The sequence below is a fragment of the Vombatus ursinus genome, unplaced genomic scaffold (genome assembly GCF_900497805.2).
Source record: "Vombatus ursinus unplaced genomic scaffold, bare-nosed wombat genome assembly UNPS02014803.1, whole genome shotgun sequence".
NCBI classification, from domain to species: domain Eukaryota; kingdom Metazoa; phylum Chordata; class Mammalia; order Diprotodontia; family Vombatidae; genus Vombatus; species Vombatus ursinus.
The window spans coordinates 6,389,077-6,403,643 of record NW_020954581.1 but is presented as its reverse complement, the minus strand read 5'-3'; positions in this window follow the sequence as shown (position 1 = coordinate 6,403,643).

Sequence of the window (14,567 nt, the reverse complement as noted above, 5' to 3'; positions counted from 1 at the left end):
CAATAAGTATGTACATTATTTGGGGAAGAAGGTTCTACTCTCTTCACACTACATCATTTCTTTTGCCTTCGTAATCTCCATATTTGTTATTTCTTACAAACTAATACTGTTAGGGTTCATCTTTAGGAAAGATGAAAGACTTCATACAGTAGCCATCTGATCAAACTCTCTCATTTTATACATAAGGAAAGTGAGGCCCAGGGAGGTAGAGACTTGTGTAAGTTCTCGTAAGTAGAGGCGAGATTTGAACCCAGGCCTTCTAGCTTCAGTCAGTGCTCTGCAGTGCCTTCTTTAAAAAAAAAAGAAAAAGAAAGAAAAGAAAGGAAACATAAGCCCTGCAAATCCTGTTTTAATTAGTTAGCCAGTACTCATTCTTTAAAAATAATGTATTAACAAACACTTGGGAAATTTTATAAGATGTTGTTATCCTCCTTGAAAGAAAATTATACTGTTGCTAGACCATTTATTTATTCATTTAATAAATCAATCCCATTTTGAGGCACTTTTGATGCATATAAATAATAAAATAGACCAATGATATGTAAAACAAATACAACAAAATGGAGCAAAAGTTTTTAAATTTTTCCATAATTGTACAGGGGAGAGGAGTAGAGCAGGAGAGGAGTATGTGAATTCATCAGTTTCAAGTTGTAATTGAGCTTAGAGATCATCTCATCCAGCCTGCCCTTTTCCATCTGAAGAAACTGAGGCTCATAGAGGAGATGGATAGCCAATCACAGAGTAGAATTCAAACATGAGTCTTCTGACTGCAAATTCAGCAATCCTGCCAGTGAAACACACAGGTATAATTGCTCTGGTTTAAAAAAATATGTAGTATGATTGCCATAATATTGCTACACTAACTTAAAATTTGATGGAGGGGGTGGATAGTATTTAAGACACCTAGTACTTGAAAACTCAACAGAAATGTTCATGCAGTGAATGGAATGATAAAATTATTTTTATGTTACTTTACCAAAATATTGAAAATGAAATAGCATGTTTTAGAGGGGGAAAAGTATTGATTTTCTTTTTTTTCCTTTTTTTTTTATTTAAACAAACTCCTGTTCTAGCTTTCATGCTTGAGGAAACCATCAGATGCATAGCAGCAAGAGTGCTTGATTTGGAGTCCGGGTCAAGGGCTTGAATTCTAGTCTGCTATTTCTTGACCTTGGGCAAGTCACTTAACCTCAATGGCCCTTAGTTTCCTCCTCTGCAAAATGAAGAGTTTGATTTAGCTAATCACTTTAGGTCCTTTCTAACTGTAACTCTATGGCACAATGACCCCAAAATAAAATAAAGGTGACAGATAAGTTCTGTTCAAGGCCCCGCATAATGTTAGTGCATAATAGATGTAAAGGGAATCACTAATAAAATAATAATGGTGAAATTATGAACTAATTTTAATAAAGTGGTTCCAAATGATTGCCATCAGGGACCTGTCTGGAATCCATGTCCATTTCGTAGGCTCTCATTTTTTTCTGTTTCCCATAGTTCCATGCCCTAAAGTTAGTGCATCATCACCACCATCATCATCATCATAGCATTTTATATGGCACTTGGAGTTATGGCCGGAATGATCTCCTTTCTCATCTCCACTGCCTGCCTTCCCTAGCTTTTTTTAAGTCCCAGCCAAATTCTTGCAGTCTAGGAAACCTTTCCCTATCCCCCTTAATTCTGATGTCTTACTCTGCTGATTATTTCAAATTTATCCTGTATAGATAGCTTGATTGTACATAATTGTTTACAAGTTAGCTCCTCTGCTGGATTATGAGCTTCTTGTTAGCAGGGTCTGTCTTTTACTTTCTTTCTATCCTCAGTGACTGATACATAGTGGGCAATTAATAGATGTTAATTGACTGACAAAGCACTTTACAAATGCTATCACATTTAATTCTCACAACAACCCTGGGAGACAGGTGCTATTATTGTTACCATTTTACAGATGGAGGAACCAAGTCAAGTGACTTGCCTATGGTCACACAGATAGTAAAACTGGATTTGAATTTGAGTCTTCCTAACTCCTTCCCCAGTGTTGACTCTAGGCACTCACTCCCTGGTTGTCTTTATAAATCTCAATCCTTGTGTTTGTTGTTTGTTTGTTTGTTTTTCGTTTCCTTTCCTCTGTTGAATTCTAGTTGTGTCATATCAATGAATTCCTTCTGTTCCCAATTCTTGCCCACTGACCCATTTCCTCCCATCCTCAGCCAACTACACTGTCTGCAAAAATTTTATAATGCCTTACCTGGAGTCTTACTGTATTACTATCCCTGGGGTTAACACTGTGAGACTGTGCTTCAATTCTATCCTTCAGAGCTATAAAAATGTCAGCAGTATAATGACTATTGTTGCACATATCTTGCAAATGTCTTTTTGTGGTGACCTCTGAAGTCTCTTCCAGCTCTAAATCTGTGATCCTACATCCGTGTCATCTTCTCCATTAGCATTTCAGTCCATCAACAAGCATTTATTAAGTGTTTACCATGTGCCAGCTAGGTGGCACAGTGGATAGAGCATTGGACTTGGAGTCAGGAAGACCTGAGTTCAAATCTGGCTTTGGACACTTACTAGCTGTAAGTAGCCTAGTGACCTTGTTTGCCTCAGTTTCCTCATCTGTCCAATGAGCTGGAGAAGGAAATGGCAAACCACTCCAGTATCTTTGCCAAGAAAACTCCAAATGGGGTCATAAAGAGTTGGACATGATTGAAACAACTGAACAAAAATGTGCCAGGTACTAGAGATGAAGCACTAGAGATAAAAAGAAAGGCAAAAACAATACCTGCCTTCAGGAAGCTTATAATCTAAGGGAGGAGAAAATGTGTCAGAACTAGGCATATGGAAGATAAACACAAAGTATACAGGAGGTAAACTCAGAGGGGGAGGCACTAGCATTAAGGACTAGGAAAGACTTCCTACACAGGGTGAGATTGTAAGTTCTCTAAGGGCAGAAGCTGTTTTATACTCAGCCCTTAACACAGGGCTTGCACATAGTAAGTTTGATGTTTGATGATTATTAATAGATGTTTGATGATTACTAATTTGATTATTGATTGATACATTAGACTATGAGCCCCTTGAGGGTAGGGCTGCTTTTTGTTTTTTTGTTTTTTTGTTTTGCCCTTCTTCATATTCCCATCACTTAGCATTAGTGCTTGGCACGTACTAGGTGCTTCATATATTTGAGTTGACTGATCGATTGTTACTAGTATTATGAAGTGAGTAATAAACCCTTTTGCAACAGCAGATTTGTAGATTCTAATCTTAAGTATTTAAAACTCTCCAAAGATGAGTGGACTCTCTTGCCAGTTACTACATCAGCCCTAGCTAAAAGTCTTCAATAGCAGGGTCAGTGAACATTTGTCAGGGCTGTTGTAGGTGAGATTTGTGCTCAGGTTTGACTTGGCCTGGAGAGTCACTGAGATTCTGTGACTTTTAATAATACGGGAGGAAGATGGACCTTACAACAAATTCAGAATGATGGCAGTGGGTTGAGTTATAATGAGAATCCAAATCAATGCTCCCTCTTCATTTTTAAGGCTGTGAGTAAACCATCCTGGTACAACAACAACAAACTATGAAGACTGAATGTATGTTCTGGGGAAGAAAAGCAAATTCTGGAAGCTACAGGCTAATGTGGACATATCCCTAATGCCCAACACTGGACCTTCTCTCTAAGGATGAGAAAGTACATCTGGTTCACATAGTTCACACAAGCAGAATGAGGCTAACTCATATGAGTTCTTCCCTAATTCTGGAAAGTTCAGTGTTTGGGCCTCTCTAGACCACAGTTTTCTCACATATAAAATAAGGTTAGACCAGTTCATCTCTAAGGTCCTTTCCAGTTTGAAAACCATAATTCTATGATCAATGATTCTATGGCCTTATCTTCACTGGAGAGGGATGGGAGGAGAGAGTGTAATAGGAAATGACCAGACATGCCAGGTACCATAGGTGCGCTAAACTGCTAGATTTTCACTCAATCCACCATGACCCCCTTTCTCACTCATTAACTCTCACCAAATAGTTCTCTCACCACCAGTTTAGTCCACAGGGTAGACCAACAATCTTTCCATTACCTGGCTCCCTTAAATGCCCTGTGAGAAATGTTAGTGCTGTCAACTTTCATTTGAATTAGCTATTCATTAAAATCCCACCCACTGGTGTAGCAGTGCCCTGAAGGGAATCTCCCAGGCCCACCCCTCCCTTCTGCCTCTCAGCCCCACAGTAACCTATTGTTGTAAGAAAAAGAAGAATTGACTAAGAGTCAGAAGACACCTGAGTTCTAACATGTCTACTGTGAAACCCTGGGCAGTTTACTTAGCATTTCCCAGACTCAGCTTTCTCATCTTCAGAATGGGTATACTTCTTTTACAGGTGAAGAAACTTAGAACCATAGAGTTGAAGTGACTTGCTCAAGGTCAGTCAGGTAGAAAGTAGCAGAGTTGGCATTTGAACCCAAATACTCTGCCCTCACTCTGCCTAGGAGCAGAGTTCTCAATTCTGGTGGGAAGGAGATGAGGATCATGTCCAGAGTGCTGGTGGTCAATGTGGACATAATAAAGAGATAGGAAGAATTCCAAGAAGCTGGAAAGAAGAGCGTCCAGATATGAGCAATGGCCAGTGGGAAAGCACAGACATAGATCCATACAAAGTATTCAACCTGTAGGCAGAGGTACTACAGTTTTTTTTTTTTGGTGCCCCTTTGACCAAGGAAGAAATTGAGGCTTGGAGAGTTTAATTAACTCATCCATCGTTAAGCACTTGGTTAGCACAAAAATTCAATTACAGATCTCCCTCATTCCAAATCCAGCAGTTTGCCCATCACTTTTCTAAGAGTTTCTCAAGAAACATTTTTTCAAGGGAGTTCTTTGCCCTGGGGTCCATGGACGTATATTTATGCAGACAACACATGTATGTATATGTGTACGTATGTGAGTATGTATGCCTATATATGTATGTGTGTTCATATGTGTATTGTAGACATATACACATTGAGAGATAAATATAGATATATAGCTAGAGGTGACAGAGAAAGAGATATAGATAAATGCACAAATATAGGTATATACAGAGAGGGACCGAAGGACAGAGGGAAGTAGGGACATAGAGCAAGGAAGAAGAGAGACACAGACATGGTCCCAGAGAGAGAGTCGGGGAAAGCCAGAGAGAGAGGGAGAGAGAGAGAGAGAGAGAGAGAGAGAGAGAGAGAGAGAGAGAGAGAGAGCAGCTAGGTGATGCAGCAGATAGATCACTGGACATAGAGTCAGGAAGACCTGAGATCAAATCCAGTCTCAGACACTTGATCCTGGGCAAGTCACATCATTTAATCTTTGCCTGCCTCAGTTTCTTCATCTGTAAAATGGGGATAATAAGAGCACCCACATCCCAGGGTTTTTGTGAGAAGAAAACGGAACAATATTTATAAAGGTCAATTGCTGTATAAATACCATTTTACATCTATTTACATTTTAATTATCTTAAGCTAATAAAGCTTAATCAAGACTTTTGAGACACCATGTATGTATGTATTTCCTTTGTAATGCAATGTATTATATTTTATTCATTTAAAAACATTCATCTGGGAAAAGATCCATAGGCTTTTGCAGACTGTCAAAGGGGTCCATGACAGAAAAACAAATTTTAAACTGTTCCAGCAGACAATAAACTTTTTTTTTCTATCAGTGTTTTATTTCAGACAATATTTGGAGAGGTAGAACATCATAGTAGATAGAATGGTGGACTTGGCATCAAAAAGACCTGAATGTGGGTCTTGCCTCTTGTTCTGACAGTCTAGATGACTCTGGACAAGTTCCTTCACCTCTGTCATTACTTTATTCCTCTGAAAAATGGGGGTAACAATACCTGTAGTACCTACGTCCCCAATGTATCATGAAGTTTAAGAGAGATCACATATGTCAAGTATTTGTAAACTCATAGAGCACTATAAGAATGCCAATAATTGTTATCATAAATGAAAAAGAAAAAAAGTATTCTGCGAATACAAAGTATTATTATTTTTCCTCTCTGTGAACTCCTCAGGATATGCTGATGCTTATTACTGTGCAAAGCACATCTCGAGTATCTGTTCAATAAACACTTGATTAATTGACTAACAGAATGGTTAAAGGCTATGAACAGTCTATGAATATGGACTCATGTCCAAGTCCTTTGGAGTATGTAGAAGAGATGAGAGACTCCAGTGGCGAGGCCCAGTCTTCACCAAATCTGTCTGCATTATTTATTGGGACTCCGTTTGCTGGAGTCCACAAGGACAAGGTGAAGAGTGGCAAGATGCAGAAGCCCAGATCATTTAAGTTTAAAAAAAAAAACCTTTTGCTCTAATCACTTTGGTATTTCAGAGGAAAGTGGTTTTTGGCCTGAAATGAGGTGATAATTGCCTCACTTCTCCAGGTCACATTGCACATTTCAATTTAGCCTCAGGTTCTCATATCCAAACATTATTTCATTTTTTTTCTTCTCTAATTTAAGAAACGATTAGGATAGAGAAGTCTGATTAAGTGTGAGCAAAAGAATTTTAAGTGAATTTACTATCAGAGGGAGTTCTTAACTTCCCTACCAAGCATGCCCAACAGTAGCATGGGCTCCTAGGAAGGTAGCAAGACTGGAACATTATAGTACCTGGATTCCACTCTCTTCTAACCTCTCTGTGTTATAGTTTGTGAAAGACAGAGAATTATTATGCACATAATTGCAAATGGATGTGTTGTCTTCTCCAATAGAATGCAAGGTCTCTGAGGGTCAGAATTCTTTCATGGGCATCTTTGTATCCACATGCTTAGCCCAGAGTAGGTGCTGATTAAATCCCTTTTGATTGACTGATTGATTAATTCCTGTCTCCATAAGAGTAGTAAATGTGATGAGAGATTCAAAATGCTTTGAAAATTTAAAAGCATTAGGTAAATATAAAGTTTTTTTTTTTAATTAACTCCCTTAGGACTCCAATTGCCATTAACTCTGACTTTGGTAAAAAATTCTTCTCTCTGGCCACCATTCCTCTTCATTATTTTTCCTGTATTATAATTAAAGCTCCATGAGGATAGGTACTGTCTTGCTTATTTATATAGTTATCCCTTCCACATTGTGACTTTCCCCATTGCAGTTTCAAAATGTCAGTGGTAGGCATAAGAAATTAAAAGGAAATTTTGGAGGAGTTTAGATGACACAGAGCCTATGAACAAATACTTAACCCAAATTTTAACAATAAGGTGTCATAAACACCTCATAAAAGAAAAAGTAAAGAATTCAGACTTCTCTGACAGTCAAAAAAAATTTATGCATATTTTCCAGATCACAGGAGCAACATGTCCACTAACCCCCACGAGGTAGAAGGGGTAACTATACTTGTATCATCTTCAATTAGCACAGTTACTAGAAGATAGTAAGCCTTTAATTAATGCAGTTTCATACATTCACCCTATTTGCATGATTCAATCAATAAGCACTTATTAAGCACCTATGGATACCAAACAATTTTTGTTTTTCTTTTTTTGTTTGAATTCTCAAGTCAAAACTAAGAGCCAGAGTATGGCATCCTATTTTATCTAAGCAATGGTAGAAGATATCACTGAATCATGAAATTTGTTAGTTAGATAAGATTTCAATCCAACCAATACCTGAATGAGAGTAGGCCACTACAAAATACCTAGCAAATGGACTTCCAGGCTCTACTTGAAGAACTCTAGTGAAGTTATCCACTACCTCCCAGGGCAGCTTATTCCGCTTTTGGATAGCTGTGATTGGTAGGACTCCCACCATCACTCCCATCCTTGCCTTAAGGCTGAAATTAGTTTCTTTTCAAGTTCTAGCCATTACTCCTAGTTCTGGACTCTGGGGTCAAGCAGAGCAAAACTAATCCCTTTTCCACATGATAGTTCTTTAAATACTTGAAGACAGACTGTCTTGTCCTCATAAGTCTCCTTTTGAGGCTAAAAGCTTGCCAAAAAGACTGTTTTGTGGAAAACTCACACAGGGCAAGTGTTCACATGGTGGTCAGAAAAAGTGATGCAAAGACACTCTCAAGGTCTCTCTTAGGAACTTTGGAATTGATTGTGTGATGTGGGAGACGCTGGCACAGGACCGCTCAGCATGGCATGCCCACATCTGAGAAGGTGCTGTGTTCCATGAGCAAAGCAGAATTGAAATAGCTCAAGAGAAATGCAAGACGCAAACTTAGAGAATCCACCCCAAATGTTCACACAGACTCTTTGTGCCCAATCTGTGGTGGAACATTCCGAGCTCATACTGGTCTGATCAGCCACAGTTGGACACACTGTAACCTGACTCTAGCATAGTGACGTCATTTGGTCCTCTTCAAAAAACGAAGGGCAACAATCAACCCAAATGAATGATTTCCTTTGCTCTGTTCCTCATCTCTAAATCTGTAATGATAAAAATCACCTTTATACAAAGATTATTGAGACATTTACTTTTTAATATCAGTTTTAATGTTTTCATGGATGCTATTTCTTTTTGCTGAACATCTCTCTGGGACGAGTACCAAAGAGGGCAATGCGTATAGGATTTCTAAAGAGCAAATGAATGTTTGCTATAAGCAATAATGTTCCATTAACATGTTGATTTTAATGATAGTTATTCATAAATTGTGGTTTATAAACATTAACCTATGAATCCTTGATGTCCATCTGATAGTGAGGTCATAATATTACAAATCCCATCACTTTTGCTTTATCGGTGAAGGACAGAAACATAAAGTTAACCTCTTGGCATTTTTCTAATCAGATGGGACAAGAGAAATGGAATATGTGATCACATTGACTTCCTCAGACTTCTTTCCAAACTAGACTTTCTACATCATCATCAAAGATGATAGATTATAAATTATATCTTAAGTAAAAATAGAAAATAGCAAAATATTAATATTTCATCTTCCATTGTATCTGTTAATCATGGGTGCTGTTTTTTTAATGTATTATCAAATGATAAGCACAGAATACATTTCATATGCTTCAAAAAAAAATCTGTTACAACCTATTTCATTTCAATTTCTTTGTCCCACTCCCAACTCCATATTCCAAAGGATATCTGGAGCTTGAAGAGTCTTTATTTTTCACTAAGCTTATCCATAGGGATAGCACACTGAGTCCTCTATGGGCTAGTGGATAGAGCACTAGATTTGGAGTCAGGAAAAGTTTGGATTCAATCCTTTGTCAAATATGTGCCAATTGTGTAATCCTGGGCAGTTGACACAACCTCTCTCGGTCTCTTTTCCACATTTGAAAAATGAGGATAATAAAAGCACCTCCCTCACAGGGTTATCATGAGGATCCATGAATCAGTCAGTCAATAAACATTTAGTAAGCACCCACTATGTTCCAGGCACTGGATCAATTCAGTTAACATCTCTAAAGAGTTTTGTAAGTTTTTTTAAAAAATAATAAAACTATCAGCTATGATTCTTTAACTTGAAAAGGTCTGTTCCATAGGGAACCCAAACATCCTCTGAGCAATAGCATTTAGGAAGTACTTAGCAACTATCACATGACATTTGACTCACCTCTTAGCACAGTGCCTGGCACATTTTATTGTTGTTATTTAGTCATTTTTCAGTCATGTCCAACTCTTCGTGACCCCGTTTAGGGTTTTTTGGCAGAGATGCTGGAGTGGTTTGCCATTTCCTTCTCTCACTCATTTTATAGATAAGAAAACTGAGGCAAACAGGGTTAAGTGACTTGCCCAGGATCGTTCAGCTAGTAAGTGTCTGAGGCTAGATTTGAACTCAGGAACATAAGTCTTCCTGACCTTGGCCTGAAGTTGTATTCACTGTGCCACCTAGCTGCCTAGCACATCGTAGGTGCTTAATAAACATTTATTAGCTGATTGATTAGATTTCTAATTACCACTAAGAAACCACCTAAGACTATCAGTTACAGATTCTTCACCATCTGCATCAATGGAGGAAGTCTCAACACCAGAACCTCCATCCACTGATGAAATCAAAATCCAGGGCCAAAAAGAAGATTAATGTTTTACTCTTTTCCACTCAGTTGGCATGAATGTCAGCATAAGAAGAAGCTGTCAATCATATTCTTTAATTCATTTAAAAAAAAAAAGTAACCATGCTACGTATTGAGGGCCAGTTCCAAAATTTCTGAGTCTAAATGCTGACTTCCATTTAATGAAAATGTTGGAGCACAAAAGCACATCAATTATTCATGCCTCCTGATTTGTGTTGGAAACTGGGTGCACATATGTGTGTTCGTCTGATAGAGTTCAAATTAGCAGTAAGCTTCTAAAAATCTGGCCTTAAGTAACTTCAACAAATGTCTTTTTAGGAGCTTATCTGGAGCAAAACAGAGACTTTTAAATCAAACTTCTATTTCATCGCTTTCTTCCTTTATTACCAAAATGAATGAAGTAATTCTGAATGGGAAACTTAAATGCTTATCAAAATTGGGAAGTAATAAGTGTTACTACAATAAAAACCATTTGTTAGAAGCTTCATTTATTATTATGAATGGAGTGTGTGATACATTTGTCTTTTTCATACCAAGCCACAAAGATTTCTTTAAGCTGAGAGCCCAGAGGCAGGCCACGTCTGTTGGTGGTGAATGAACCAAACTGGGGATCCAAATTACAGCCTGCTTATTTCACGGCATCCAGTTTCTACCAGAGGGCAAGGTCACAGGGGACCAGCAGCACTGGTTTGCTACTTGCGTGAAAAAAAGATGAGTCCTTCACAAACAATTCAGAACTGACAGAGTTTAAAGGGCTGTCACATGGAAGAGTAGATTAGACGTGTCCTGCTCGGCTCCATAAGGCAGAATCAGCAATGGGTGAAAGTAGCAGAGATGTGTCAACCTAAACATGGTGTTGGAGAGGACTTCCTAACCATCCAAGTAGCCCAAACTGGAACAAATTGCCTCGGCAGGTAGGCATCTCAAATTACTTCCAATCTTAAAGTAGAGGCTGATTGGCCACTTGCTAAGGATGGCATGGTGAGGGATAATGTTCAGTTATGATTTGGAATCGCTGGCCTCTGAGATCTACTTCAACTCAGAGACTCCATTATTCTTTGAACTGTTTAGCTCTATATACAAGTCACTATAGCATTTCTCAGTTTCTTGAACGTGGCAGTAAAATCAAATGAATACAGCATTTGTTATGGAAGCAATGAGCCACTTGTCTCCGGTAGACTCAATGACTTTGCCAGTACGGCAATTAAATGGCTGGGCCATAGCTGGTTGTTTCAACAATCAATCCAGATTGCCACACCCCTGTGGAACATCTGGAATAATTGTATGGACTATCTATGACAAACAGTCCCAACCCATTGAGTTCCATTATCATCTTGTAGGGGTATATTTCTTCTCCTGAATAGATGTAGCCCATTCCTATAGCTTTACCACATGAAGGGAAGACAAGACTTGGAAGTTAACCACCTAATTTCAAGGGGGTAGCTCATTGGGAATCAGGCCCCCAAAATTGATTTGGGGGTTTGAGCTATCCACAAAATCCATCTCCTTCAAGGTTTTATATACCCAAGCAGGGTAACATGGAGAATAAAGGCAATTCTCTTGTATGGTTTAGGCCAAGTGACGCTTGAACTATCCAGATAATTAAGGCAAAAATGATTTCTGGCTTGAATTCTCCAGATAATTGCTTCCATTTTCCACTTCACTTTTTTTGCATAGACACAGGCTTCACGTAACTGAAGGTTATCTAGATATATGGAAAGATAATTATCTAGCAGATGTTGGTAATTTTGAAATTTGGGGGAAATGATTTTTTTTTCCTTTTGTGTCAGTAAGCTCCTAGATTCTAAATTACTTTTCATGGTGAGGCCCAAATCGGAATAGACAGCCACATTTCACTTATATTAATGTCTTTAATCTTTTTATTATAATATTTGAATGTGTATACATGCTTTTCCTTCCTCCTCCATGCCCCCATCAGGTAGATTCTATTAATTTGTGAGCTCATTCCAATTACCTGAAAGAAGCATCTGTCATTTCAGCCACTTATTATCCATTGGCCAAGTAACAGAGGCCTCCCTTTACCAGGGGACTTCACCTCCTCTCCAGCACATGGCTGCCATGTGATGTTAAAGGGACATTCTGTGGATAGAGATTCTGGTTCGAGAATGGAATGAACTAAATAGCCTCCAAAGTCCTTTCCTTTCTTCAGTGTTTCTGTGAAGATAGCAAAGGGGAGAGGGTAAAAATTCTTGACCATTTCTAGAAAAAAAAAAAAAGCTATTTTAGCATCCACAATAAAACAAAGGAGTAAAGAATCCCTTTTCCCAACACATCATTCAAGATACTACTGTATCGAGATAATTTGCTGAATGGAAGGATGATTCCACCTGTTTTGACCCATTGCTGGCTTCAAAAAGCAAATCACAAGAGGATATTTCACAGCTGCCCAAAACTACATTGAATCTTTCAGTTAGAGGATTCAAGAACAGGATCCTCCAGAAAGATGCCAGAGATAAGATCAAGACCCAAAAGCAAGGGTTCTTCACCCAAAAGGGTTAACAAAAAACTGTATTCTGGATCCTTCTGGCAGTCTGATGAAGTCCATGGGTCCCTTCCCAAAATGTTTTTAAATGCATAGAATAAAATCCCCAAATTACAAAGGAAATCAGTTACCTCAAAATAAAGATGTGATCCTTTTTCATAATCCAAGTTCACAAATACCTTGAAAGCTATCCACGGAGCCTTTAAGCATCCACAAACCCCAGGTTGAGTCCCTGCTCTAGAAGGAAATCATCACATTTGCACTGAAATACTCTCCTTGTTTCATCTTTATCCCAGAGCACAGAAGGCACCAAAAAAAAATAAGCCCATAAAGAACCTTTTTCATAAAGTCTTCTATGTACCCTGGTTGATAATAGTTAACTAGTTAGAAAAATCTAGGATACAAGAACAGCAATTTAAGAAACATAATGAGGCACTAAACTAGCACCTTCACAGTTTCTATTACTTCAAAAATGTTGTACCATCATTCTTTCTGAAATTGTGCTTCTTTGTTTTTAAAGGAGAATAAAAAGACTCAGATAGAAAGGCCTTTCTTTTCTTTTGTATGTTGTTGTTCATCGATTTTGTACCATTATGGAAAATTATTGAGGAGATTTTCAGATTACCTTATCTCAATTGCCTTAAAATTATAGCATAGCATAATTATTTTCTTAGGGTAATATCTTCACACAAATATAATTTCCAATCATATCAATAGGTGTTGCAGTTTATCTTCCTTTTATGTTTATTTTTTAAATATATACATTGCATGTGTGAAATATTGAAATATTTCATTAAGTATCTACACATAATTTCATTCATTCACATAGATATTTAAAACTTTTTTCAAATTACTTAACGTTCAAGATGGAAAATTGTATTTCTCCTACAAAATGTAAAAAGATAATAGCACTGAAACCAATTTTTAAAATGAAAAGGAGAGTTGATTGAAACGTATCATTAGGACTAAAGTGAACTCAGGGTAGCAAAAAAAAATATTTTCGAGAGATGGGTCAATTACACCCATAATATGTGCTGACTTCAAAGTGGCATCAGAAACATTTCCATTTCTAAATGATAATAGCAATTAAAGAAATAAAAGGAAAAGATTCTCAAAGCCAACACCAAGCAAGTTTTGTCATTTTCCCCCTAAACAACATATTTCCAGGGAATTTATCATCTCCAAGTCATTTTAGTCAGTTTGAAGAAAGATGTGAAGACATATATGAGATCTACTTGTCTCTTCCCTCAAGTAGCTTTCAGCGTCTACACAGGATCGGAAAAAACAGTTCTTAAAACCAAAGGAATAAAACATTTTAATTATTTTTTTCTCCTTTCACTGGGTTGAATATCCTTAAGATTGTTCTGGTATCTTCATCACAGATTCTGAATCCTGAGATAATTTCAAAACTTCTGTATATTCTAGGACCACCACACTGGTTCCCCCTGAGACTATGATGTTACTGAGAGCTATGAACCATAGAGTCAGGAAAGTGACTTCCTGGGTGGAATGTTAGACTTGAAGTCAAGAAGACCTGAGTTTGAATCCCACATCAGACACTCACCTGCTGTGTGGTCCTTAACCTCTCTGTCTCTCTGTCTCTGTCTCTCTGTCTCTCTCTCTGTCACAGACTTAGCATCTGTAAAAAGGGATTAAAAAAATCTGTTTCATAGTGTTCTGAGGATTAAATAAGAGTATATAAAGTGCTTTGCTTACCTTCAAGTGCTATCTACACTATTATTTTCAATATTAATTATTATTATTATTATTATTACTATTATCATTACTCATGGAAAATCAGCAACTACCGCAGGAACCCTCTCAATTCCTAAACTAACTATTAATCTAGAACTCTCCCCAAGGAGGAAATTAGTTGGTTCCAGGGTCCTTCATGAGGATCTTCTTACCCAAAAACCCATAAAAACCTGTATCAGGAGAGAGACAGAGACAGAGAATCAGAGAAAGACAGAGGCAAAGTGAGAGAGAGAAGAGAAACTTTAGGACAAAATCATCCATAGTTTGTTGTGGAATCTGTTCCAAACTATTCTGTGGGACCCATTTTCTCTTTT